Here is a 27,414-nt window from a genome sequence, read left to right as displayed (position 1 = left end):
AATCTTCTCTTCATACACATGAAAAAAATGTCAGTAGCTTTGCTTGCTTTTGCTTCTTCCCTATATTACCCAGGCTTTCTGTCTATTGCAGACATGTGTCATTTGCGCTTTGATTTTCCCTACCTATGTTCTAATTTCTCTATTTTTTTCTGTGCTCTCCATTAGTTTGTTCTGAAATCGAAAATATCTATTTTTTTCTTCAAAGCATTTGGCTTCGTTTTTTTCTTTGAGAGCTTTCTTCAAATTATTTTTTCATCTGTACCAATCCTCTCTGACAGCTTGAAATGAAAGCTGGGCTTCTCTTTCCTTGACCATTCCTCATTGTTTTCACTACCTTCTCTTACTTATATGAATTTGCTCATCCTCCATTTACCTCTGCCAAATTTCCAAGCTTTTAAGAAATTAATTTCAGCTTTTACCATTGCATGATAAGAAAAAGTGCTATCTTTCATTTTATATGTCGGAACTCTACTCTCTCTTGCATATAAATCCTGTCAACCTACTGGATCACCTCCCTTTTATGTAAGCATATTGCAAAGTGTTAGCATATGCTTCCAAATAATCTTTCAAGTCTACATTTTTGCACACAATTTCTGAGTATTCAGCTTTACTGGTCAATTTCCAATTATCTCTGGCCCTTTTCCCTTTCCTGAGATGTAATTTAAATGTCCCTCTACTCCAAAACCACTCTGCTTTATGAAGAATGAAGAAAGGGCACCACATCTTTAGTTTACAAATCCAAGCTGTTCTCCTCCCTAATTGACATCCTTGATCATGCCCTCCAATTCAGATCTCCTATCTTTCAAACATTTTTATGATAATATTTTACCAAAAATCCTCCTCTCTGTTGTAGTCTCTTCCTCCTTTTCAACAACAAGAACGTCAAAAAAAAAGTTATGACATATGAATAATGGACATGTACTATAAGGAAACAATGGTATGTTACACATATAAAGAAAACAGATAAATTATTTGTGGTTAAGAAGAGGTGGCAAGAATACACAGAAGAACTGTACAAAAAAAGAGCTTCATGACCCAGATAATCACGATGGTGTGATCACTCACCTAGAGCCAGACATCCTGGAATGTGAAGTCAAGTGGGCCTTAGAAAGCATCACTACAAACAAAGCTAGTGGAGGCGATGGAATTCCAGTTGAGCTATTTCAAATCCTGAAAATGATGCTGTGAAAGTGCTGCACTCAATATGCCAGCAAATTTGGAAAACTCAGGAGTGGCCACAGGACTGGAAAAGGTCAGTTTTCATTCCAACCCCAAAGAAAGGCAATGCCAAAGAATGCTCAAACTACCACACAATTGCACTCATCTCACATGCTAGGAAAGTAATGCTCAAAATTCTCCAAGCCAGGCTTCAGCAATATGTGAACCGTGAACTTCCAGATGTTCAAGCTGGTTTTAGAAAAGGCAGAGGAACCAGAGATCAAATTGCCAACGTTCGCTGGATCATAGAAAAAGCAAGAGAGTTCCAGAAAAACATCTATTTCTGCTTTATTGACTATGCCAAAGCCTTTGACTGTGTGGATCACAATAAACTGTGGAAAATTCTGAAAGTGATGGGAATACCAGACCACCTGACCTGCCTCTTGAGAAACCTATATGCAGGTCAGGAAGCAACAGTTAGAACTGGACATGGAACAACAGACTGGTTCCAAATAGGAAAAGGAGTACATCAACACTGTATATTGTCACCCTGCTTATTTAACTTATATGCAGAGTACATCATGAGAAACGCTGGGCTGGAAGAAGCACAAGCCGGAATCAAGATTGCTGGGAGAAATATCAATAACCTCAGACATGCAGATGACATCACCCTTATGGCAGAAAGTGAAGAGGAACTTTCTAAAGAGCCTCTTGATGAAAGTGAAAGAGGAGAGTGAAAAAGTTGGCTTAAAGCTCAACATTCAGAAAACGAAGATCATGGCATCCGGTCCCATCACTACATGGCAAATAGATGGGGAAACAGTGGAAACAGTGGCAGACTTTATTTTTGGGGGCTCTAAAATCACTGCATTTGGTGATTGCAGCCATGAAATTAAAAGACACTAACTCCTTGGAAGGAAAGTTATGACCAACCTAGATAGCATATTCAAAAGCAGAGATATTACTTTGCCAACAAAGATCTGTCTGGTCAAGGCTATGGTTTTTCCAGTAGTCATGTATGGATGTGAGAGTTGGACTATACAGAAAGCTGACCACCAAAGAATTGCTGCTTTTGAACTGTGGTGTTGGAGAAGACTCTTGAGAGTCCCTTGGACTGCAAAGAGATCCAACCAGTCCATTCTAAAGGAGACCAGTCCTGGGTGTTCATTGGAAGGACTGATGTTGAAGCTGAAACTCCAGTACTTCGGCCACCTTATGCGAAGAGTTGACTCATTGGAAAAGACTCTGATGCTGGGAGGGATTGGGGGCAGGAGGAGAAGGGGACGACAGAGGATGAGATGGCTGGATGGCATCACTGACTCGATGGACATGAGTCTGAGTAAACTCCGGGAGTTGGTGATGGACAGGGAGGCCTGGCGTGCTGCGATTCATGGGGTCACAAAGAGTCGGACATGACTGAGCGACTGAACTGAACTGAACTGAAGAAGAAATGTAGGTTATTTCTTTAACGCATAAGAATTCGAGCTGGGTTAAGAAGTATGGGTAGCATTTAATGGTATGGGATGGATATGATCATATTCCAAATGGCAGGGAAAAATTCACACACATGTAAATGCCTGTCATGGGGTGTATTTTCAGAATGGCTAGTTCCTGTTGGCTGAAGGATGGGCTGCAAGTATTGTTCATCGGTAAGGTGGGGGCATGTTGTAGAGCCTATTATTCACTTAAGTTTATCTTTTATTCTATAGGAAAAAGTAAGCCTTTGGAAGTTTAAAAAGGAGTAACATAGTAGACTCTCAAATCTTTACCGAAAGAGTGAATGAATGAATCAAAGATAAGTCCAAAATGTTTTATTTGAGTGAGTAAGAAGAGAGCAACACTTAACAAAGGAAAGAAAGAAGGGGATCTGCTGGCTTTGGTCAGTGGGAAATGGGATATAAGTGAATATAAAGTGCTTGAAAGCCATCCAAATCAAGCTGTTCATCAAAAACACACATATGAAAGTTTAAGAGGTTAAACATACAGATAAAGGTTGAAATTCTACCACACAGAAAGGATAGTTAAAATTATAGAGGTGAGTGAAATCACCATGCCTAAAGTCAGAAGAAAGATCAGAAGGTGTTTCCTTGGAAAATACCCACGGGGATAGGAAGAGAAAACTGGAGATTAAGGAGCAAAAGCTTTGTATGGTAGTTAGAAGAATCCAGAGACTGAAACATTATTGAAGCCAAAGGAAGAAAAAATTTAAAGGAAAGGATGATTAACAATGCTGAAATGGTTCAGAGATACAGAGGAGAAGGTGTTTTAAAAAGCATTAGGTATTTCAGTAGACAGGAAGTTGCAGAATCTAAATAGTGGGAAGGAGGTGAGAAAGGAGAGGCAGCAATTGTAGACTACTCTTTAGTAAAGTTTGGTGATAAACAGAAAGTAAGAAATAAGATAGCTCATGAATTTATCAGGATTAAGGGATGAATGTTCTTAGAATTGGAGAATCCTCTGTATGATTGTAAACATAAGGAACAGAGTTTGGTACAAATCAGGAGATATGTGTGTGTGTGTATACATCATAAAACTGGTAGCATGGAACATGAGGATAGTTACTAAAGCAAGATCCTGAAAAGTCAAGAGGAAGTGAAATCAGCTAACCATGTGCATGCAGTAGTTAGCTCTGATAGGAAAGCAGGTGGGAGCTTCTTTCCTACAGGCAGAAAAAAGTATAGTTTCAGATACAGGAGAGTTAAAATTGAAAGGATAGAAAGGGGTAAACAGATCTTACTCCTCTTTGATTAATCTAAATTTTTTACTACCCATTTCTCTATCCTTCATTCATCTGGGTCTTGAACTCCATCTTCAGGGAATGTGTAGTATTTATTTTCGTGTGTCTCTATCATCCTTCTTTCCCTACTCTGTAGATGTTTTATGTAACAAAGCCACATTGTCTTTTTTCCTTCAGTTTATCCCAACATTTTTTTTGCTGCTCTTCCACGTTTTGGTATTCTTTTACTCCTTTCTCTACCCCTCCTAACATGGATTTTTATTTCTCCCTTCAACATAAACTCATCATCCACACATATTCATTCCTGAATCTCTGTTTTTCATACAGACCTTTCCTGACTAGTGAAGACTATAGCTAGTGATTATTACATTTTTTAAGAGGTTGAACTGTAATAGAAAGTGATAGCCAGAGAAGGAATAGTAGCATTTGTGGCTGGGTAGGGTGGGGGAACTTGAACATGCTTACAAGATTAAGAGGAAAGAGTCAGTCAAAAAGGGGAGTGAGGTGTTAATACAAAACAAAGTTATTTTTTAGAGCAAATAAAAGGAAATGGAATCCAGAGCACAGATAGAGGAATTTATCTTAGGCATAATGGGAATTCTTTTTCACCAAAGCAGGAGGGAAGGAGACAGTGATGAGTCAAACATATACCTGTTGGTAGAAGGAAGGGACAAGAAGTATAAGAATTCTAACTTGATGACTTCAATATTTTGGATATTAGGGAGGTCAAGTATTGAGTGTGAAGATAGAAATAATGAAGGAGAAGACAGGGAGAAACTCATGGAGGTTCCAGTAAGCTGTTGTGGGAAATGGAGCAGAGAGCAGTCCAAGAAAACATCGCAGTATTATGACATGGGGGTGCAAAGGGAGCTTAAAAGCCATAAATCTGTAGAAGGATAAATCCACATAGTTAAGAGATCTTGTCTTAGCAATATTTATCAGTCTACACATAGTAAAAGATGGCCTGAATAAGGCCCACATGGAGGAAAAGAATTTAATTAATTCTAGTGTAATTGAGATAGGGATAAATCCCAATGTCTCAAGAGAGTATGCTGTGCTTGAAAAACTGCAGGAGCTTGTTATGACTGAAAGAATAGTATCTGAGGTTGAAAGGTTAATCAAGGACCTAAGAGCTGATGTTCTCACATTCCTTTGTCAATGGAGATCCATTGAAGGGTTTTGAGCATGAGAATGACCTGATTAGATTTGTGTTTTAAAAACATCACTAGGAATTATCTGCAGAGGGCAGATTGAGAAGAGATTTCGGAGGTGAAGACGGCATTTAAGAAGTCATTTCAATAATATAGATGAGAGGACCTACAGAAGTAGGTGCCTACAGAAGTGGGCAGAGAGAGGAGCATATGGATTAGAGAGAACTACAGAGATATTTGGGGCTTCCCAGGTGGCTTGGTGGTAAAGAATCCACCTACCAATGCAGGAGACCCGGGTTCGATCCCTGGATTGGGAAGATCCCCTGGAGGAGGAAATGGCAACCCACTGTAATATTCTTGCCTGGAGAATCTCATGGACAGAGCAGCCTGGCAAAGAGTCGGACATGACTGAGCCACTAAACAACAACAGAGACATTTGGTTGAGGATAGATTTGAGAAAACTTGGTGATTGAATGAGCATTTAGTTTATTTGAATTGTTGCATTTCTTCTTAAAGATCCTTCTGTAGCTGATGAGCGATCCTTCCTCTGAAGCCAAGAGAAAAAAAGCTTAGGACTAAATGAATCTGAAGCTTGAATCTCTCAAGCAGTGCAGTGGAAAAAGCATGGGCTTTGGAGTCAGACAGTCCTGGATTCTAAACCCAGGTCTGCCACTTAATACCTGTATGATGTGGCATAGTTAGATTCTCTGAGCCCTAGCTTCTTACTCTATAAAATGAGAAACATATCTATTTTCCAGAGTTACTGTGATTTTTAAAATGAAATACTGAAAGAAAATGTGTACAAGGTAGGTGGTTTGAAAATTTCCTGGTACGTAGTAAGTGTCCAATAAATGATAGCTAGTTCTGTTTCCATTGTATTTTATATTATTAGGATCTTTGTTATTATCTCAATATTCATGTAGTACTTCTGCCAGGTTCTACTATCCCCTCCAGGACTAGCTTCATAGTGTCACAAGCTACTCCTGCCTTTTTTTACAATGAAGTCATAGACACATTACACATACATTCATACATTATAGATAAGTTATCCCTCAAATATAGCTAAATAAGCTATCGTGGTTTTCGTGCTTCAGGTCACATGGTATGAAGGACCCTCCCCTCCTCTAGTCCACCAATGAGACAGCCAGACCTGGTTCGCACCAGTAGCAGAGACTGTCCCTGAAATCAGATTGTATTTGACTGGCAGATAAAACCATACCACACAAAGATGGCTTCTCAAATCATGTGTTTAATGGTTGTTGTCATATTATAATAGGGTTTCCCTGGTGGCTCATATGGTAGAGTCTGCCATATTATATGTACAAATAAACATTGTATCATTCTATATGTCATATGTGAATATGTGAATATGACATATGTTATACTCATATTGTTCCAGTCATGCCTCATATGCAACTACCTGAAAAAGTATGAGTTGGAGGGAGCCCCTCAAATCCCATGATTTAAGGAGATTCTCCAAAAACAAAATCATAGCAGTCCAGGCCCCTCTAATTGTATCACAGGCAGCTGTCCCTGAAATGGTGTCTGTCAAATGGATGACTGCCCACAGAGACTGCCCTACAAATAACCTTTGGTATGGGGTTGTGCCTCTAGTTGCACCCTGTGAATGATAGAAATCCTGCCACATAGAGGCTTTCCTGGGTTATACATGTATGTGTGTGTGCTAAGTCATTTTAGTCAAGTCTGACTCTGTGTGACCCTATGGACTGTAGCCCGTCAGGCTCCTCTGCCCATGGGATTCTCCAGGCAAGAATACTGGAGTGGGTGGCCACGCCCTTCTCCAGGGGATCTTCCCAAGCCAGGGATCAAACCCACATCTCCTGTGTTGGCAGGCGGGTTCTTTACCACTAGTGCCACCTGGGAAGCCCATATATGTATAGACATAATCAAAATGGCTTACTATTTTATTCTAAATGAATCCAATCTGATTCCTTTAACAAAAGAACATTTTACGGTTCTTTCCTCAGAAATCTACTAGGTCGTTGCTCAAAGGGATCACTTTTCCAAACTACGGTTCAAGTTCAAGTGATAACCTGAGTTAGGGATACAAAATAGCTTGTGCATGAAAAGAGATCCAAACTCTCAGAGATTTTCCAAAATTTCCCTTCAGCATCAGCCCTAATGCTCTGAATTAATAAGATCTCTGATGATACTTTATTGGGTGCTTTTGACAGTGTTCTCAGTCAGGTATTCTAGAATATTTTGCTGCCCAAGCTAGAACTAGGCTCAACGACATTCTCCATGCTTATGTTTTCCTTATTGCAGTGTGGAGCCACTTGCCCCCAAAATGTAGCAAATTGGGGTTGTGAGAAGAAGAGAGAAAAGTGGTCTGTCAACACTAGCTAGCAACGAAGAAAATGAGAGATGGCAAACATGAGCAACTTAACGTGGCCATATACTTTACTCTGGGTTTTTGTGAAATGGATTCTCACCAAAGAGGGAGAGACAAAGAAGGAAACAATTATAATACAGTATGTAAAATGCTGTGAAGGAGATAAACATAAGATTTCTATGGGATTATAGTGACACCTAACACAGGCTTAGAGGATAAAGGTACCAGGGAGGGTTTCCTGTAAGATACGACATCTGAAATGAGCTTTGAAGGATGAACAGGATTTTACTGGATGAAGAAGTTGTGGCAGGTATTCCACGCAGAAAGAAAATACCTTGTTCAGAGGAGTCAAAGCTTTAAAGAGAAGCATGTGCAAACCAGAAGTAGCTCTGCCTGGCTGCACTATAAAATTTGAAGGGATAGTGAAGAGATGGTAAGATAGGTCAGAAGAGGGAATGCCAAAATGAGAGGATAGAGCAGGAACCAGATCATGCATGGCCTTCTGTGGCACTATACAATAACCTCCACATATGTTACGGCTTTAATAAGGAAGCTTCATGAAACCAGAGACTGTATATATTTCAGTTATGAATTCATCCCCAATGTCTCTAACATAGTACAAAGCACAGAATATATTCTCTCAAAGAAGCATGGAGTCCCATGCTAAAGAATTTACTGGTTATCCTGAAGGATAAGATTAGCCATTAAATGGTTTCAAGCAGAGAAGTAACACAGATTTAGATTTCAGATGCATTCTGGTTGCTGAGTAGAGAATAAATGGGAGAAATCAACATGGCATGTGAGGAAAGTGTCTATAAGGTCACTGTAGCAATCCAAGTGAGAGGAGATGATGGCCAGGAATGAGGCATGTGGAAAATTGTGTACATTCAAGAGATATTTAGGAAATAGAGTGAACAGGAAGAGGCTAATTAATGAAAAAGAAGATAGAAGGGAAAATGGTCAAAGATTATACCACCAGTTTGATGACTTGAACAAGGTGGTGCTGTTTAATGAGATGGGGACAACTGGGAAGTGGGCAAGTCTGGGAGGCAGAGAAGGGGTATGGTTAGTAAGGTTTGCCAGGGGATGGAAATGTGAGAAGAGTGGGTGGCAAAGAGAGTAAGGAAAATATTAGTTCCCTTTTGGAAACTTTAAGGTGGCTGATGGATATTCAAGCAGCTATCAAGTAGATGGTTGTGTGTACATATCTCATGTGTGTATACATATATGTTATGTGTATATTCATATGTTATGTGTGTGTGTGTGTGTGTGTGTGTATGGTGGCTCAGCGGTAAAGAATCCACCTGCCAATGCAGGAGACTTGGGTTCTATCCCTGGGTCAGGAAGATCCCCTGGAGAAGGAAATGACAATCCACTCCAGTATTCTTGCCTGGAAAATCCCATGGATGGAAGAGCCTTCCATCCATGGGGTTGCAAGACTCAGACATGACTTAGCCATTAAACAACAACAACAAATATATATTTGAGACTCAGAAGGAAAATTTGGAAATATAGATATGCAAGTCTGCATGCATATGGTAATTGAAAGTAGATGTTCCTTTGAACTGGCCTCGTCTCATGCCCGTGACTCAGTGAGCTCTGCCTAAAAAGTCAGGCCACCATTGCCTGAATTCCTAATCAGTACTTAATCATTTTCCTCATATCCCCGAACCCAGTTCAGGCCCTGGTGGCACCATCTGATAAATCCCTCAGGAGACGAGAAAATTCTCTACACCCCACGCAGTTATTGAGGCATCTAAGGACACCCTCAGCTCTCAACTTCTAATAGCCCAAGAGTGCCCTCCAGCGTTCAGCACGATGCATTCAAAGGCAAAGAGAGCAGAAATGGGAATCATTGCTTTCAACCAGTATCACTGCTCTGCTGCTCTCACTTCAGGGGAAATTCACCAGCAACCTGCAACCCCAGGTGAGGAAGAACTCTAGAGATTTCAGATTCTGCCAAAACACGAGGAGAGTCTAGTAAGCTCGACTCTCTTAGGCAATAATTTTTTTTTCAGCAGCCCCACCAGTTAGGAGATAGCCTACAGTGCCATTTGTTGACTAGAAAGAATAGGCCCTGTAGTCTGAGCTCTCAGCAATTCTCAGGAGATACTACATGATGGATGGATTGGAGCAGTATTATTTTTTTCAAATATAATAAGCCTCAGGATGGGAAGGGAGGGGCAAGATAGGGATAGAGGATTAAGAAGTACAAACTACTATGTATGAAATAAGCTACAGGGATATACTGTACAGCACAGGGAATATAGCTAATATTTTATAGTAACTTTAAATGGAGTATAATCTATAAAAATTTTGAATCACTATTTTGTATAGGTATACAATATAATATAGTAAATCAACTATACTTCAATTAAAAATTTAAAAAAATAGTAAGTCTCAAGGCATGAATATAGATTGTGTCCACAAAACTAGAGAAATAGAAGAATCCATGCCACAGGCCTCCTGGACGCTAACCTCTGAATATGTACCAAAGTAGAGTCTTTGCCCATATGTACCACCTCCTCCACTGGAAACTCCTTGGTATACTCACCAGGGTTCCAGGGTGAGAACAGAAGGTTCATCTTTTACCTGCAAAGAGCAGTAGGAATGGCATTTCAGAGCATAGAATTCTGGGTGGTATGCTTTCCACAGTGATGATGAGATACCAAAGTTATCCTAGTTTAAATGGAAACCCCTTCTAGATATCCCATGTTGGAAGCAATAGAGATAATTGAATTAACATGCTCATAAGATAACAAGCAAAAAAAAAAAAACCAGTATTGTCAGTGCGTTGCTGCTCATAATCCATTCCTTGGTCTATTGTTTATACAGATGGAGATCCAAGTGCCTTAGAGCCTAAGAAAACCTATACTCTTCATCTGGTTTTGGACTTCTCCCTAAGTTCTAGCTCTGCCCACTATGGTCCTACACCATCTGTCACTTCCTTAACTGGGAATCCAGACAAGTCTGCCACTTAACCAGGAGGCACTTTCAGAATCTAAGGCAAAACTACACGTGAATATGGTTTATCTGGGATCTGGAGCCCACAGTTAGGTCAGGCACTTGAACAGTTTCTCCAAGCCCAAGGCCAAGTCCTTCCAATACTATACACACATTGTATATATGGACCACATCTTCTTTATCCATTCTTCTGGCAATGGGCATTCAGGTTGCTTCCATGTCTTGGCTATTGTATATAGTGCTGCAGGGAACACTGGGGTGCATCTATCTTTTCAGATCACGTTTTTCTCCAGATATCTGCCCAGGAGTGGGATTGCAGGGTCATATGGTAGTTCTATTTTCAGTTTTTTAAGGAACCTCCATACTGTTCTCCAGAGTGGCTGTACCAATTTACATTCCCACCAGAAATGTAGGAGGGTTCCCTTCTCTCCACACTCTCTCCAGCATTTATTGTTTATGGATTTTTTTGATGATTCAGTACCTGTCAGATCATCTTGGCAAACCATAGCTTCTTTTAAAAATCTTTTTTAGGTATAGTTTATATACAGTAAAAGTCACCATTTTGAGTATACGTTATGACGAGTTCTGACAAATTATATATACCCCCTTGGAAGTAGCAACTATTACAGTCAAAATATAAGAGATTAAAAATATATATATATATAAGAGACTTTCATTACTCCCCAAAGTTCCCATGCATCTATCTCAGTCAACCAGTACCCGAATACAAGCTACAGGCAAACATGAATATGCTTTCATCATCTAGAAAAGATCTGTCATTTCTGGAGTTTCATATAATGGAAGTATATACTATGTACTCTTTTGTGTCTATCTTTTCACATAATATTTCAAGTGATCGAGAAACTCAGCGATCTCTCTTTCAAAACAACCATGTTATCTACCCCCAGGACAAACAACACTGAGAGAACTGCAAGTCCTTCACAAGGACTGAAAGTCAAGCGCTGATATATATTGGGGCAGGATATTCATGTGAGAAATCTATATAATTGCTTATAGGCAAGTATCTACCATCCGTGCTGAAAGATGATTACTTGGGACCATTTGAATGATGGCTGAGATGGTAAAGAATTCCCTGCAATGAAGGAGACCTGGGTTTGATTCCTGTGTTGGGAACATTCCCTGGAGGAGGGCATGGCAACCCACTCTAGTATTCTCACCTGGAGAATCCCCATGGACAGAGGAGACTGGTAGGCTACAGTCCATGGGGTCACAAAGAGTCAGACATGACTGAGTTACTAAACACAGCACATTTGAATGACAGATCATCAACTAACATCTTTTGACGCCAACTGCCCTCTTCCTTTGCATATATTCTACTTCCACCATTCTCTAGAATGTCTGTTCACTGGATACCTGAATTCACTACCACCCTCCAACTGACCCAACAATCTAGGATAGAGAACCAGAGTATGTCATAGCGAAACTGCTAGACTTTGGCAGGAAAACTACCAAGCCAGTTAAGAAGATTATGGTCCACAGAAGCAGACATAGAAGCACACTTCCAGAAAAATCTTCTGACCTGCCTTTCCCATAGAAGGTAATGAAGTAGTGTGGTAGTGTCAAAATATTTGACTGCTACCTACTATGCCTATGTCTGGGTTAATGAGCTCTGCAAAAGAAGAGACAGCAAGCATCTGAATTCTAGTTCTTGCATTAGTTATCTTTGGTTCTGAAAGCTCTTGGTTTGTTCATTTTGTTTATAACTACCAGGACTTAAAATATGTTATTCTAGGAAACATTCTCGCCTGGACAAATTTAACATTTTTCTTCCCTGCCAATATTTGCCTTTTTAACTCATTTTTTGAGTGCTCTCAACAGGATAAAACCACCTCCAGATTGACACATTTTCCCCTTAAGCTACATTAATGTCTTGAGTAAATTTTCTGCCTATATTTGTTCTTTAAGGTGAATCTGCATATCTCTGCTATGATCCATTATGCTCTGATTTTCAAGGTATAATACTGAGGTCAGTTCTCTAATTGACCCTGAGGTGAGTCCTATAAACATGCCACTTTTTTGGCCTGCCCACACTTTTTGAAGTGCCACACATGTAGTAGGAAGCCAAGCAAAGTAAAGTAGCATCAGTGAGTTGAGAAGACAGAGACTGGATTTTAGAGAAGTTAAAGTGACTGGAATTTGCAAAGTTGAGTGCCAGAGAGCGGCAACTATGAGAGAAATTTGCTGGGGGTTCCCTGTAACTATTCTGGTAAATATAAGATGTGTCTGCAAAGGGTGAAATGTTCAAAGGCTAAGCAAATAACAGTTACCAGAGAGATTTAGGTTGAACAATTTCTTGTGCTCACACAGGAATGGAAGACCTTTGGCTATCATTCAGCAAAAGTGGATAAATTTTACTGAAATCTGGAGCATTCAGTAGAAATCTCAAAAGAGTTAGTTTTCTGAGGCTACTGTAACAAATTACCACAAACTTGATCACTCAAAACAATGGAAATCTATTCTTTCACAGTTCTGGAGGCTAGTAGCATAAAATCAACATGCCGTTAGGGGTGTACTCCCTCCAAAAGTTCTAGAGGAGAATCCGTTCCTTGCATTTTTTAGCTCCTAGTAACTGATGGATGACTTGGCATTCCTTGACTTGTGGCTGCATCACTCCAATTTCCGCCAACTTCTTCACATCACTTTCGTGTGTGTGTGGGTGTATTGGTGTAAACTCCCTCTGCCTCTCTCTTATAAGAATACATTGCATCTAGAGCATACCCAGATAAGTCAAGACAGTGAAAAAGTGGAGTTGTTAGTCACTCAGTTGTGTCCAACTCTATGCAACCCCATAGACTGTAGCCCGCCAGGCTCCTCTGTCCATGAAATTATCCAGGCAAGAATACGGGACTGGGCTGTCATTCCCTTTTCCAGGGGATCTTCCCAATCCAGGAATCGAACCCAAGTTTCCTGCATTGCAGGCAGACTCTTTACCATCTGAGCCACCATTTCAGCCATTAAATAAGGAAGCCTATTTAGTCACATATTTTTACATATATAATCATATTTACCTTTCTGTTATAAAAGATAATGTTCATGGGTTCTAAGGATTTAGAAACAAATATTTAGGGGAAGAAGAAAGCATTTTTTTTCAGCCTACAATAATACCCTAGTAGTAAGACATATTTGATCTACCCTAACAAAGCTTTAAAAAAAGTCTTAAGAGTGACATCAGCATGATGACAAAGTAGGAAGCCCTGGGCCATCCTTTCCCCTACAAACACACCAATTCAGCAATAGTTCATGGACAAATTCTCTTTGTAAGAAATCCAGAAACAAAATAACTAAACAACCATGAAACCAGACTGAAGCTGGTGGAGAGATTCAGGACATCCTTTTGCAGGAGTCCCTGCCCCCAGTGCAATGCCATATGATCATAAAGAGGCTCCCAAGATCCTAGATTTGGTAAGGGGAGTTATAAGGGGATGATTCGTTTGTGCCTCCAGTGCCCTGCCCTTCTGAGGAGGCTCCTCAGAGAACTGACCTCTGCCCTGTCAATCTCGCATTGGATGGATCCACCATAGTCTAGAAGTCTGAGGGAGAATGTAGACAATAGCTTGGGCCCACAGACACCATAGTTCCCCTTCCTGCTCAGCACAGAGCAAGTGGACACAAAAGTCCAGGTTTCAGCTTCTCCTTGAGAAGGGAAAAAGTAGAGCTATATGTAAATGGTGTTCCTAAATTCTCTGGAGAAATTCCCCAGAGGATTGACCTCTCTCCTTCCAGACTTGCAGCTTGGATGAGTCTAGTAGGCTAGGAGAGAACACAGATAGCAGCTTCCATAGCTCTCCCTCTTACCTCAGCACACAGAAATACGACGAAAAAAATTTGTTTGTGGGTCACTGAGGGTAATAGTGAGTGGTGCAACTTGTTTCCATCCCTTGATTCCAAGATCCATGAATTGTGACTATCGGAGAAATAGCACCATATGCTGTGCTTAGCTAAGTCTCTCAGTCGTGTCTGACTCTTTGCAACCCCATGGACTGTAGCCCACCGGGCTCCTCTGTCCATGGAGATTCTCCAAGCAAGAATACTGGAGTGGGTTGCCATGCCTTTCTTAAGGGGATCTTCCCAACTCAGGGGTCGAACCCAGGTCTCCCACATTGCAGGCAGATTATTTACCATCTGAGTCACCAGGGAAGCCCAAGAATACTGGAGTGGGTAGCCTATGCCTTCTCCTGGGGAACTTCCCGATCCAGGAATCGAACCGGGGTCTCCTGTATTGCAGGTGGATTCTTTACCAGCTGAGCTACCAGGGAAGCCCATAACACCATATATTAGACATTGACTCAGAAACATTTAGCCTTCTGGAGACCCTTGCCCCAGTCTTAGAGTACTTAGTACTTGCTGTGCTCGTTCGTGTCCAACTCTTTGCAACCCCATGGACCGTAGCCCGCCAGGCTCCTCTCTCCATGTGATTTTCCTGGGAAGAATATTGGAGTGGGTTGCCATTTCCTTCTCCAGGGGATCTTCCCAAAGCAGGGATCAAACCCGAGCCTCTTGCGTCTCCTGCATTGCAGATGGATTCTTTACCACTGAGCCACCAGGGAAGGTAATGCCATCTAGCTGGCACTGTAACTGAGTCTTGAAAGGACCATTCAATCTTTTTAACAAGCTATATGCTTCATGGTGCTTGGGAACATAGTAAGGCCAGTGAATTCCATGAGTATGGGCCCACTGCCACACTGCTATTGCTGCAAAGTGAGTTCTCTGATCAAAGTGAATTCTTTGATCAGAAGCAATGATGTGTGCAATAACATTACAGTGATTAAGGCATTCTGTAAGTCCATGGATGGTAGTTGTGGCAGAAATACTCAATGCAGGGAAGGTAAACAGTATCTAGAGTCCTTATTCCAGTAAGGACAAAACACTGTCCCTTTCATGATCACTTGTGATCAGGTAGCTGGTGAAGAAGTAGATACCAAAATTAAAATTTAAAAACATAATAGCACTTACCATTGCTCAAATGGGGCTTCCCTTGTGACTCAGATGGTAAAGAATCTGCCTGCAATGAGGGAGACCTGGGTTCAATCCCTAGGTTGGGAAGATCCCCTGGAGAAGGAAATGGCAACCCACTCCAGTATTCTTGCCTGGAGAATCCCATGGACAGAGGAGCCTGGCGGACTACAATCCATAGGGTCACAAAGAGTCGGACATGGCTGAAGTGACTTAGCATCCATTTCTCAAAAAGTAAAAGAATTAGATGTAAACCTAACAAAACATGCAAAGGAGCTGTATGAAAACTACAAAATAAAAGGAACCAAACAAGATCTAAATGTATGAAGAGATATAGCATGTCCATGAATTAGAAGACTCGAAAAAGTAAAAATGTCAGTCCTCCTCAAATTTATATATTTATGTAATTCCTACCAAAATCCAAACAAGATTTTTTGTAGACCATATAATATCTATTATGTAGTTTTATAAACAATTTATCTACAGAAATGTCTTTCCTAAATTTCGGCAGGGATTACTATAAAACTTATATGAAAAGTCAATGGAATTAGAATAGTGAAAATAGTTTTGAAAAAGCACAAATTGGGAAAATCAATCTATCCTATTTCAAGATTTATTATATAACTACAGTAATAAGGACTGTCTGATATTGGCAGAGTGATAGAAACACAAATCAATGAAGAAGAATGGAAAACCTGGAAACAGACATACACAAATATACCCAACTGCTTTTGGCAAAAGTGCAAAAACAATTCAGTGAAGGGAAAAAAAGCATTTTTAAAAACAAATGGTATTGGAACAGTTGAAAATCTACAGGGGAAAAAGATTCATAGTATACAAAAGTTAGCTCAGTTTATTGAGCTAATAAATGCTTGTTATCACTCTAAAAAATTAACTCAATTTTTAAAATTTGAAACCAAACATAGGCAACAAAAGCAAAGTAAAAAAAAAGTGGAGCTACATGAACTTTAAGTTTCCAAAGGACAAAGAAAAGATAAAATATTTGCAAACCGTATATCTGATAAGGAGCTAACACCAAAATACATAAGAAGCTATTACAACTCAATAACAAAAACCCTCAAACAACCCAATTAAAAATTGGCAAGGAATGCGTGTACACTGTTGGTGGGAATGTAAATTGGCATAGTCACTATGGAAAACAATATGGAGGTTCTTCAAGCTATTAAATATAGAATTACCATATGATCCAGCAATTCCAATTCTAAGTATATACCCAAAAAATGAAATCAATGTCTCAAAGAACTATCTGTACCTCCATGTTTTTTACAGCATTATTTGCAACATCCAAGACTTGGAAACAACCTGTCTGTCAACAGATGAAGGGATAAAGAAAATGTGATATATATGTGAACATGTGTGTGTGTGTGTGTGTATTCAGCAATAAAAAAGAAGAAAATTCTGACCTTTGTAGCAGCGTGGGTGGACCTTTATGGCATTATGCCAAGTGAAAGAAGTCAGACAGAGAAAAAAACAAATATTGTATGATCTTACTTATATGTAGAATCTAAAAATCAAGCTCATATGTAGAATCTAAAAAAATCAAACAAAGCATCAGAGAATATATTGGTGATCACCAGGGGCAAGAGCATGAGAGAAATGGGTGATATGGTCAAAGGGTACAGACTTCCATTTACAAGATGATTAAGTTCTAGAGATGTAATGTACCACATGATAACTAAAGCTAAGACTACTGTAAATTTGAAACCTGCTTAGAGACTAGATCTTAAAAGTTCTCACCATACACACAAAAAGGTAACTGTGTGACATGGTGGATATGTTGGTGAATCTTATTGTGATACAATTTCACAATGCATACATATAACAAATCATGACTTTGTACACCTTAAACATAAATAATGCTATATGTCTGTTAGTCTCAATTACACTAGGAAAAAACCCAAGATAGTAAATTGTACTTTAGTCAGAAAGTCAAAATCAATTGAAAATTTCTTAAATATCCATTTTCCTTCAAAAGAACCCATAATGAAACCTGTGGTATAATGATATACTGAGCTGACTGACTCAGTCTTTGCTTATATTTCTCCATATTTGTAACCAGAATACATTGGTTACTCAATACTAATGTAATGGTTGTAATGGTTAATTAACTATGTGCAAGACAATATATAAAATAAATAATTCTTCCCTCCAAAATTGGGAAAAGACTTGACTAGGCATTTTTCCAAAGATGACATGCAAATGCCTAACAGGTATGTGAAAAAATGTTCAGCATCAATCATCATCAGAGAAATATTAATCAGAACCCCAATGGGATATTACCTCACAGCTGTGAGGGTGGATATTATCAAAAAGTCAAAGCACATTTAAACCCTTATTGGATACATGGCTTGCAAATATCTTCTTCTACTCAGTAGGTTGTCTTTTCATTTTGTTGATGGTTTTGTTTGCTATACAGAAGTTTTTAGTTTGATGTAGCCCCATTTGTTTATTTTTGTTTTGTTTCCCTTGCCTGAGGAGACAAGTCCAGGAAAATACTGCTATCCCCAATGACAAAGAATGTGCTGCCTATGTTTTCCTCTGGGAGTTTTATGGTCTCAGGTCTTACACTCAAGTCTTGAATTCATTTTGTGTTGATTTTTGTGTATGGTGTGAGCTGGTGATCTGGTATCATTATTTTTGTTTTGTATGTGGTTGCCCACATTTCCCAAAACCATTTATTGAAGAGACTATCCTTTCTCTCAGAGCAGGCGATGGCACCTCACTCCAGTACTCTTGCCTGGAAAATCCCATGGGCGGAGGAGCCTGGTAGGCTGCAGTCCATGGGGTCGCTAGGAGTCGGACACGACTGAGCGACTTCACTTTCACTTTTCACTTTCACTTTTCACTTTCATGCATTGGAGAAGGAAATGGCAACCCACTCCAGTGTTCTTGCCTGGAGAATCCCAGGGACGGGGGAGCCTGGTGGGCTGCCGTCTATGGGGTCGCACAGAGCTGGACACGACTGAAGCGACTTAGCAGCAGCAGCAACATCCTTTCTTTATTATGTGTTCTTTGTTCCTCTGACATAAATTAATTGTCCATATATATGTGGGTTTATTTCTGAGATCTCAGTTCTGTTCCATTGATCTCTGTATCTGGTTTTCTGAAAATACTATGCCATTTCGATATACAGTAGCTTTGTAATATAGTTTGAAATCAGGGAGTGTGATACCTCCAGATTTGTTCTTTTATCCCCAGGATTGTTTTAACTACTCAGGGTCTTTTGTGATTATATATAAATTGTTTCTATTTTTTGCTCTATTCCTGTTGGGGGGGAAATGTTTTTGGAAACTTGATAGGGATTGCATTGAATGGAACTCATAAAACTCAACAATAATAAACACAAACCACTCCATTCAAAATGGGCAGAGGGGCTAAACAGACATTTTTCCAAAGAAGACATACATATGGCCAACACGCACATGAAAAGACGTTCAATGTCACTAATTCTTAGGGAAATGTAAATCAAAACCACAATGAGATATAACCTCATGCTGCAGAGAATGAGTATTATCAGAATCATTTAACAGAATTCAACACCTATTCCTGACAAAACTCAGCAAACTAGGAATATAAGGAGACTTCTTCAACTTTATGAGACCTCTTTTTTTTTGTTTTGGCTGTACCACCCAGAATGCAGGATCTTATTTCACTGACCAGGGATTGAACTCATGCCCCCTGCAGTGAAAACACAAAGCCTTAACCACTGGACTGCCAGGGAATTCCCAATATAAGGGACATCTATTTTATTTAAAAAAAAAAAAAAAACCTGCTAACACCATACTCAATGATAAAAAAAAAAATTAATGGTTTTCACCTAACCAGGAAAAGGCAAGGATGTCCACTCCCACTGCTTCCTTTCAACTTATTAATCACTGTAATAGGCAAGAAAAAAGATGGTAAGTCATTGCGATTGGAAACAAAGGTGTAAAATGTTTTTATTTGCAAACACCATGATTGTGTATGTAGAAAACCCTGAAAGTGAAGTCACTCAGTCGTGCCCGACTCTTTGCGACCCCGTGGACTGTAGCCTACTAGGCTCCTCCGTCCATGGAATTTTCCAGGCAAGAGTACTGGAGTGGGTTGCCATTTCCTTCTCCAGGGGATCTTCCCGACCCAGGGATCTAACCAGGGTTTCCCACATTGCAGGCAGACACTTTACCATCTGAGCCACCTGGAAAACCCTGTAAAAGAGAATATGTTTTAAAAAAAAATCCTAGAACTAATAAGTTAATTTAATAAGGACAGAAGATACAAGTTGAACACACAAAAATCAATGGCATTTTTATATACTAGCAACAATTGATTGGAAATGGAATTTAAATATAATATAGACTCCCTGTCTTAAAGTGAATTGATTTGATACTTTATTACATCTGTAAAATTCCTTCACATTAGCACCTAGATTAGGGCTTAATTGCATAATTTGGAGATGCTGTGTGTGTACCAGATAGCAGGGATCTTGGGACCTGTCTTAGAATTCTATCTACCACAAGTATTGATACATTTACCAATATCACTGACTCAATGGACACGAGTTTGAGCAAACTGCAGGAGAGAGAGGTAGTGCTAGTGGTAAAGAACCCACCTGCCAAACACAGGAGACATACGAGATGTGGGTTTGATCCCTGGGTCAGGAAAATTCCTCGCAGAAGGCAACAGCAACCCAACCCACTCCAGTATTCTAAGACTGAAGCCACTCAGCACTTAGCACGAGTGGAGACGGTGAAAGACAGGGAAGCCAGGAATGCTGCAGTTCATGGGGTCGCAAGGAGTAGGACACGATTTAGCAACTGAACAACAAGAGAAGCTAGTCAAAAGAAGAAATACACATGCTAAATTAATTCACTCACATAAAATTCCAGAAAAAGCAAGAATAATCTGTAATGAGAGAAAGTAGATCAGTAGATGTGCCTTCCTAGGGTTGGGAGGTACTATTGATTGTAAATGGGCACAAAGGGATAATGGAAATGTACTATATGTCGATTGCAGTGTTGATTACACAGGCATATACATGCATCAAAACTCTCTGAACTCTTTAGATGACTGTATTTTGTGATATATAAAGTATGTATCATTTCAATTGATCTTTCAAGTGAAGGCAAAAGAAGGAGATTTTTTTAGATGAACAAAAGCTGAATCAATTTCATATCATAAGATCTGAACTATAAGAATGATAAAAGGAAGGCATTTAGCCTGAAAAAAATGATAGCAGATTAAAATTTCAGATATATACAAAGGAATGAACAACACCAGAAATAGCATATATGAGTAAATGTAAAAAGAGGAGTTTTTTTTTCTCATTTTGTTGGCTGTCTACATAAAAAATAAAAGTAATTTATTATTGAATTTATAACATAGGTAACAATAAAATGAACAATAACACAAAAGATGTGAAGGAGTAAATGGCAATATACTGTTCCAAGTTTCTTGCATTATACATGAAGTGGCATAGTATTGTACTATTTTGCTGCATAGAATATGGATCATAGGGCTTCCCAGGTGGCACTAGTGGTAAAGAACCTGCCTGCCAATGCAGGAGATGTAAGAGACACGGGTTCAATCCCTGGGTTGGGAAGATCCCTTGGAGGAGGGCACGGCAACCCACTCCAGTATTCTTGCCAGCAGAATCACATGGACAGAGGAGCCTGGTGGGCTACGGTCCATAGTGTCACAAAGAGTCAGACATGACTGAAGTGACTTAGCAAGTACATAAGGATCATAGGGCTTCCCAGGTGACTCAATGGTAAAGAATCTGCCTGCAATGCAGGAGATGTGGGTTCAGTCCCTGGGTTGAGAAGATCCCCTAGAGAAGGAAATGGTAACCCAGTCCAGTATTCTTGCCTGGGAGATCCCACAGACAGAAGAGCCTGGTGGACTACGGTCCATGGAGTCACTAAAGAGCCAGACATGACTTAGTGACTAAACAACAACAATGATATGGATCATAGCCTATGATAAGCTAAAGATGCATATTTTAAACCCCAGAAATACCACTAAAAAAATCAAATACATATAGGTAATAAGCCAATTGGAGATAAAATGGGATACTAAAAGAGAGTCAAATTTAAAAAATCAAGAAAAGGAGAAAAATGGTCAAAGAACATATAGAACAATTAGAAAAGAAACAGAAAGATGTTAAAAATTAAACTAACAGTGTATATAATGAAGTCATGAAGATTTTTGAAACATTCAATTAAAGATAGATATTTTCAGATTAGATTTTAAAAGACAACTACATAGTCAAAGCTATCTTGAGAAAGAAAAACCGAACTGGAGGGATCAGGCTCGCTAACTTCAGATTATACTACAAAGCTATCAAAACAGTATGGTACTGGTGCAAAAAACAGAAATATAGGTCAATGTAACAGGGTAGAAAGCACAGAGAGAAGCCCATGCATCTGTGGTCACCTAATCTTTGACAAAGGAGGCAAGAATACACAATGGAGAAAAGACAACCTCTTCAATAAGTTGTGCTGGGAAAACAGGACAGCTACATGTAACAGAATTAATTTAGAACACTCACTAACATCACAAACAAAAATAAACTCAAAATGGATTAAAGACCTAAATGTAAGGCCAGAAACTGTAAAACTCTCAAAGGAAAAAATAAGCAGAACATTCTTTGACACAAATCGCACCAATATCTTTTTGCATCCACCTCTTAGAGTAATGAAAATAAAAACAAAAACAAACAAATGGAATCTAATTAAACTTAAAAGCTTATGCAAAATAAATAAAACCATAAAAAATGAAAAGACAACCCTCAAAATGGGAGAAAATATTTGCAACGGAAGCAACCAAGGGATTGATCTCCAAAATATACAAGCAGCTCATGCAGCTCAATATTAAAAAAACCAACCCAATCAAAAAATGGGTGGAAGATTTAAATAGACATTTCTCCAGAGAAGACATACAGAAAGTCAACAGGCACATGAAAAGATGCTCAACATCACTAATTATCAGAGAAATGTAAATCAAAACTACAATGAGGTATCACCTCACACTAGTCTGAATAGCCATCATCAAACGTCTACAAACAATAAATGCTGGAGAGGATATAGAGAAAAGGGAACCCATTTGCACAGTTGGTGGGAATGGAAACAACCTAAATGTCCATAGACAAAGGAATGGATAAAGATGTGGTACATAATATATACAATGGAATACTACTTTGCCATTAAAAAGAATAAAATAATGCCATTTTCAACAATATGAATGGACCTAGACATTGTCATACTAAATGAAGTCAGTCAGTCAGAGAAGGATAAATATCATATGGCATCCCTTTTATGTAGAATCTAAAAAGAAATGATACAAATAAACTTACTTACAAAACAAAGAGACTCACAGACTTAGAGAATGAACTTATGGTTGCTAGGGAGAAAGACAAGGGAAGAGATAGGGAGTTTAGGGTGGACATGTACACACTGCTATATTTAAAATGGATAGGCAACAAGGACCTATTGTATAGCACATGGAACTCTGCTCAGTGTTATGCGGCAGCCTGGATAGAAGGGGAGTTTGGGGGAGAATGGATAAAGCCTACAAGCAATAAATGGTGAAGAGGGTATAGAAAAAATGGAACCCTCCTACACTGTTGGTGGGAATGTAAACTGGTGCAGTCAGTACGGAAAACAGTGTGGAGTTTCCTTAAAATACCAAAAATAGACTTACCATATGATTCTGCTATTCCGTTCTTCAGCATATATCTGGAGTAAACTAGAATTCAAAAAGAGACATATATTCCAATGTTTACTGCAGCATTTTTTATTAATATAATAGCCAGGACATGAAAACAACCTAAATGTCTATCAACAGAGGAGTCAGTAAAGATGTAGTACATATATACAATGGAATATTCCTCAACCATAAAAAACAATGAAACAATCCCATTTGTACCAACATGGATGGACCTAGAGACTATCATACTAAGTGAAGTAAGTCAGACAGAAAACAAGACTCATATGATATCACTTATACGTAGAATCTAAAAAATGGTACAAACTGGAAGGAGATAAAAGAAATACACAAGTATATTTGGAGATGTCCATAATTATCTTAGTATGAATAGGACAAGAAGACATGAATTCATTATGATAATACTTGATCAACAGTATCAATCAATAAAACGCTGTATGCAACAACTTCAAAATATATATCCTCAGGAGCATACAGGACATTCACTAAGACTGACCACATGTCGGGCCATTAAACAAGATTCAATATATGTAGAAGGGCTGAAGTTATGCAAAGTATTTTTTCTTACCACAAAAGAATTAAAGACAAATAGAAATATATATTTTAGAAAGCCCAAGTATGAAATTATCACACTTTTAAATAAGTCATGCGACAAAGAAGAAATGACAAGGAAAACTAGAAAATATTGTGAACAGAATGAAAATTAAAAATTGCATATAGCTAAAGCAGTATATGGATGGAGAAGGCAATGGCACCCCACTCCAGTACTCTTGCCTGGAAAATCCCATGGACGAGGGAGCCTGGTGGGCTGCAGTTCATGGGGTCGCTAAGAGTCAGACACGACTGAGCGACTTCACTTTCACTTTTCACTTTCATGCATTGGAGAAGGAAATGGCAAACCACTCCAGTGTTCTTGCCTGGAGAATCCCAGGGACGGGGGAGCCTGATGGGCTGCCATCTATGGGGTCGCACAGAGTCGGACATGACTGAAGCGACTTAGCAGCAGTAGCAGCAGCAGCAAAGCAGTATATGGAGGGAAAGGTACAGGTCTAAATGATTTTTTCTACTTATTTAGCTAGGATTGATGAATTTAAAATTGTATATGTCTAAGGTGTACAACATGATGTTTTGATGTAAGTATACCTTGTGTAATATACCAAAGTCAAGCCAATTAACATATCCATAGCCTCACACCGTTATCATTGTGTGAGAGTTGAAAACACTTAAAACCTACTCTCTTTGCAAATTATAAGCATATAAAACATTATTAACTGTAATTATCATACTGTACATTGCATATCTAGATCTTATTCATCTTATAATTGAAAGTTTACACCTTTTGACCAATATCTCCTTATTTCTCCCATCCCACAGTCCCTGGCAACCATCATTCCATTCTGTTTCACTATATTCCCTTTCTCTTTAGGTTCCATATACATGCAAGACAACTGACAGCTGGAGTAATTATTGCCTTGATCCTGAGAGGGGAAAGATTGAAGGCAGGAGGAGAAGGGGACAACAGAGGAAGAGATGGTAGGATAGCATCACTGACTCGATGGACATGAGTTTGAGCAAGCTCGGGGAGCTGGTGATGGACAGAGAAGCCTGGTGTGCTGCAGTCCATGGGGTTGCAAAGAGTCAGACATGACTGAGTGAACTGAACTGAGAGGGGAAATAAGGTATATGGCAGCACATTACAGTATACATGTATTAATAGAATGACCTGGTTTATTCCACCTTAAACACCCTTTCCCCCAATCTTCATTCACGTCCAATCCCTCTAGCATCATACTCTGTTCTAATTCCTCATTATTTAGTTCTGAGCACTTCCACATCAAATCTCAGATATTCTTGATTAATTAGGAAATATGGAGACGGTGTTGACCTCATTATGCTCAGAAACCTCAGTAGCATAGATAGAATACCTCAGGCTAACCTAAGTTACTCAAGATGGGTGTCTACCGAGGCGCTACCCCTAGAAGTTCTCCATATGAGTTTGGTGTGAATCTAGTAATCCATGTCCACAGGAGCCAGAATGTTTAGGTTGTAGAGTTCTCAGACTTGCCTGGATTCAATGAGGTGCTTACCCACAGCACCCTAAAACAAAGCACTGAAGAAGAGTTTAAACTATCTCCAATGAAGGAAGTTGGAGGTCAGAGCCAGAAAAGGAGCACCCATCAAGTCTGAGGGATAAGGCAAGGTCTTAAACATTAAAAAACAACAACAAAAACACAAGGCAATATTTTCTTACATTAATCTGTCTAGGTAGCCAGCCGGCCACCTATACCATTGGGAAATTCTCTACATTAAATGTGTACTTTTCATTTAGAATTTGTACACAGAATAGCATAAGGAAGTGGTGGTCCAAAGAGCAGCGCACTTAACCAGGAATCTAGAGAAAAAATGTCTAAAGAAACTCAACTCTGTCACTTACTCATATCACATACAATAAATCACTTAACCTAACTGAGACTCACATTTTTCTCATATCTAAGATGAAAATATGAATACAGTACCCATTTCCCAGAATTGTTGCTGGGATTCAATGAATTAGCAAATATAAAACTGGCTTCACATTAGTGGTTACTTTCATGTAGATCTGTAAGAAGATACTTCTCAGCACATCACAGCACTACAGGCCATCCATTAAAAGGACAATATTTCAGTTTGTGTTCATAAAAATTAGTTCTTGATTGACTCTTTTATATCTTTTGTAGTAGCTCACTCTCTTGGTTCTCCCGTAACCAGTTGTCAAGGTGGTCTCGTGAGGTCTTTTCACTGACCTGTAGCCTCCGGCTGCATTTCCTGTTCTCGCTAATGAACTTAAGGTCCTTAGTCTGCTGTCTTTCCTTTCTTTTTCTTTATTTCTTTCTCTCTCTCTTTCTCTCTCTCTGTCTCTCCTCTTACATGTTTAGAGTTCAGCTGCCTTCCTCCAAGCACAACCAGATATACTGGAATTTGCTTCTTTCTCAAAAACAAGATCTTTCCCCTATGAATTCTACTGAATATCGTACCAGAAAATAGAAGATACCAAATATAACAGACTCCAAGATGTATCAATAGGTTACAGAACATAGACTTTTCACCATCTCCATTCTCTATCATTCCAAACTCCCTTTTGAATTGGGTGTTCGTCCCCAGTAAGTGGAGCTCCCCCTTTCTGCTCACCTTCAATTTCCTGATTGCCACCTGAGGGTGTATTCTACATCCTTTGAAGCTCCTGTTCTCATCTTGAATGCATGTAATGCCCTAAATATCCCTTTCTCTAAAGGCCAGTAGGCATCTCTGAGGTAATCCAGACAGACTGACCCCTTGCTCACTAAACCTCTGGATATTTTATTGCTCACATTGTTCCTCACAGTCTGCAGCTCCTCTCCTGCTTAGTCTTTCCACTTTATAATAAAATTTATCGTGCTTTCCAGCTCTCATTCGTCGTGTTTTATGTCTGTATTCTGACTAGTGTGCTTCAATTCAGAGGACACTCAGCCATTTCAAAAACCAAGGCACAATCTTTGTTCTTTTCCATGCCCACAACTATTCTAGCACCAAAGAATAGTAATGTATGCTCCCTCCTGGAAGAGCAGTAGAATTGATCACAGACACAATTCTAATATGCTCCCCAGACACAGTCATGTACACGACCCAAGCTGGCCTCACTTCAACCATCTCCATGGAAACTAGAAAAAGTATGCATTTTGAGCAGCCAGAGGTCAAGTCCCTGTGGCACATATATTTTCCACACTGAATGATGCAGGTGAAAATGACTCAAGGAACAGTGATACAGGCTAAGTCTTAGATGGACCTGCTTCTCCCTAGCCAACCATCAAAGCTCACACTGAGGTTTCTCAATTTGCCATAATACCACCAACTGACAGAATGTTATCATAAACTTTCTTAGCCTTGCTATCCAACTAGCTAAATTTTCAAAGAGGAACAAGCTTTGAGAATCTATGGCCTTTTTTCTCCATCACCCAGGCATGAAATGCCCTGACCCATGGGGCCATCCATTCATTCGTTCATGAAACAATTTTGTGTGAAAAGAATTTGCAGAATGGTGCACTACTGTGTTGTTCTTGCTTCCTCCTATGTAAATATCCTTAGGACTGAGCTATCCAGCACTGTAGAAAGTGTAGAAAGAGTCACTGTCAAGGTGACATCATTAAGATGATGACATAGATCATTCATGATTTTAGTGCCCCTTAGGAGAAAACGAACTAGTCACTATCCATAGAAAAGATTCCACTGTGAAAATTCCAGAACCCAGGGATAAGGCTGAAACATCTCCCTGGACCACAGAGACTGAGAAGGACCACATGGGAAGGATAGAAAGAGTAGTTTCACTTTGACCGCAAGAC

This window comes from Bos mutus, chromosome X, assembly GCF_027580195.1.
Source record: "Bos mutus isolate GX-2022 chromosome X, NWIPB_WYAK_1.1, whole genome shotgun sequence".
NCBI classification, from domain to species: Eukaryota; Metazoa; Chordata; class Mammalia; order Artiodactyla; family Bovidae; genus Bos; species Bos mutus.
The sequence above is the reverse complement of the archived record's forward strand: the minus strand, read 5'-3'. Positions refer to the sequence as shown.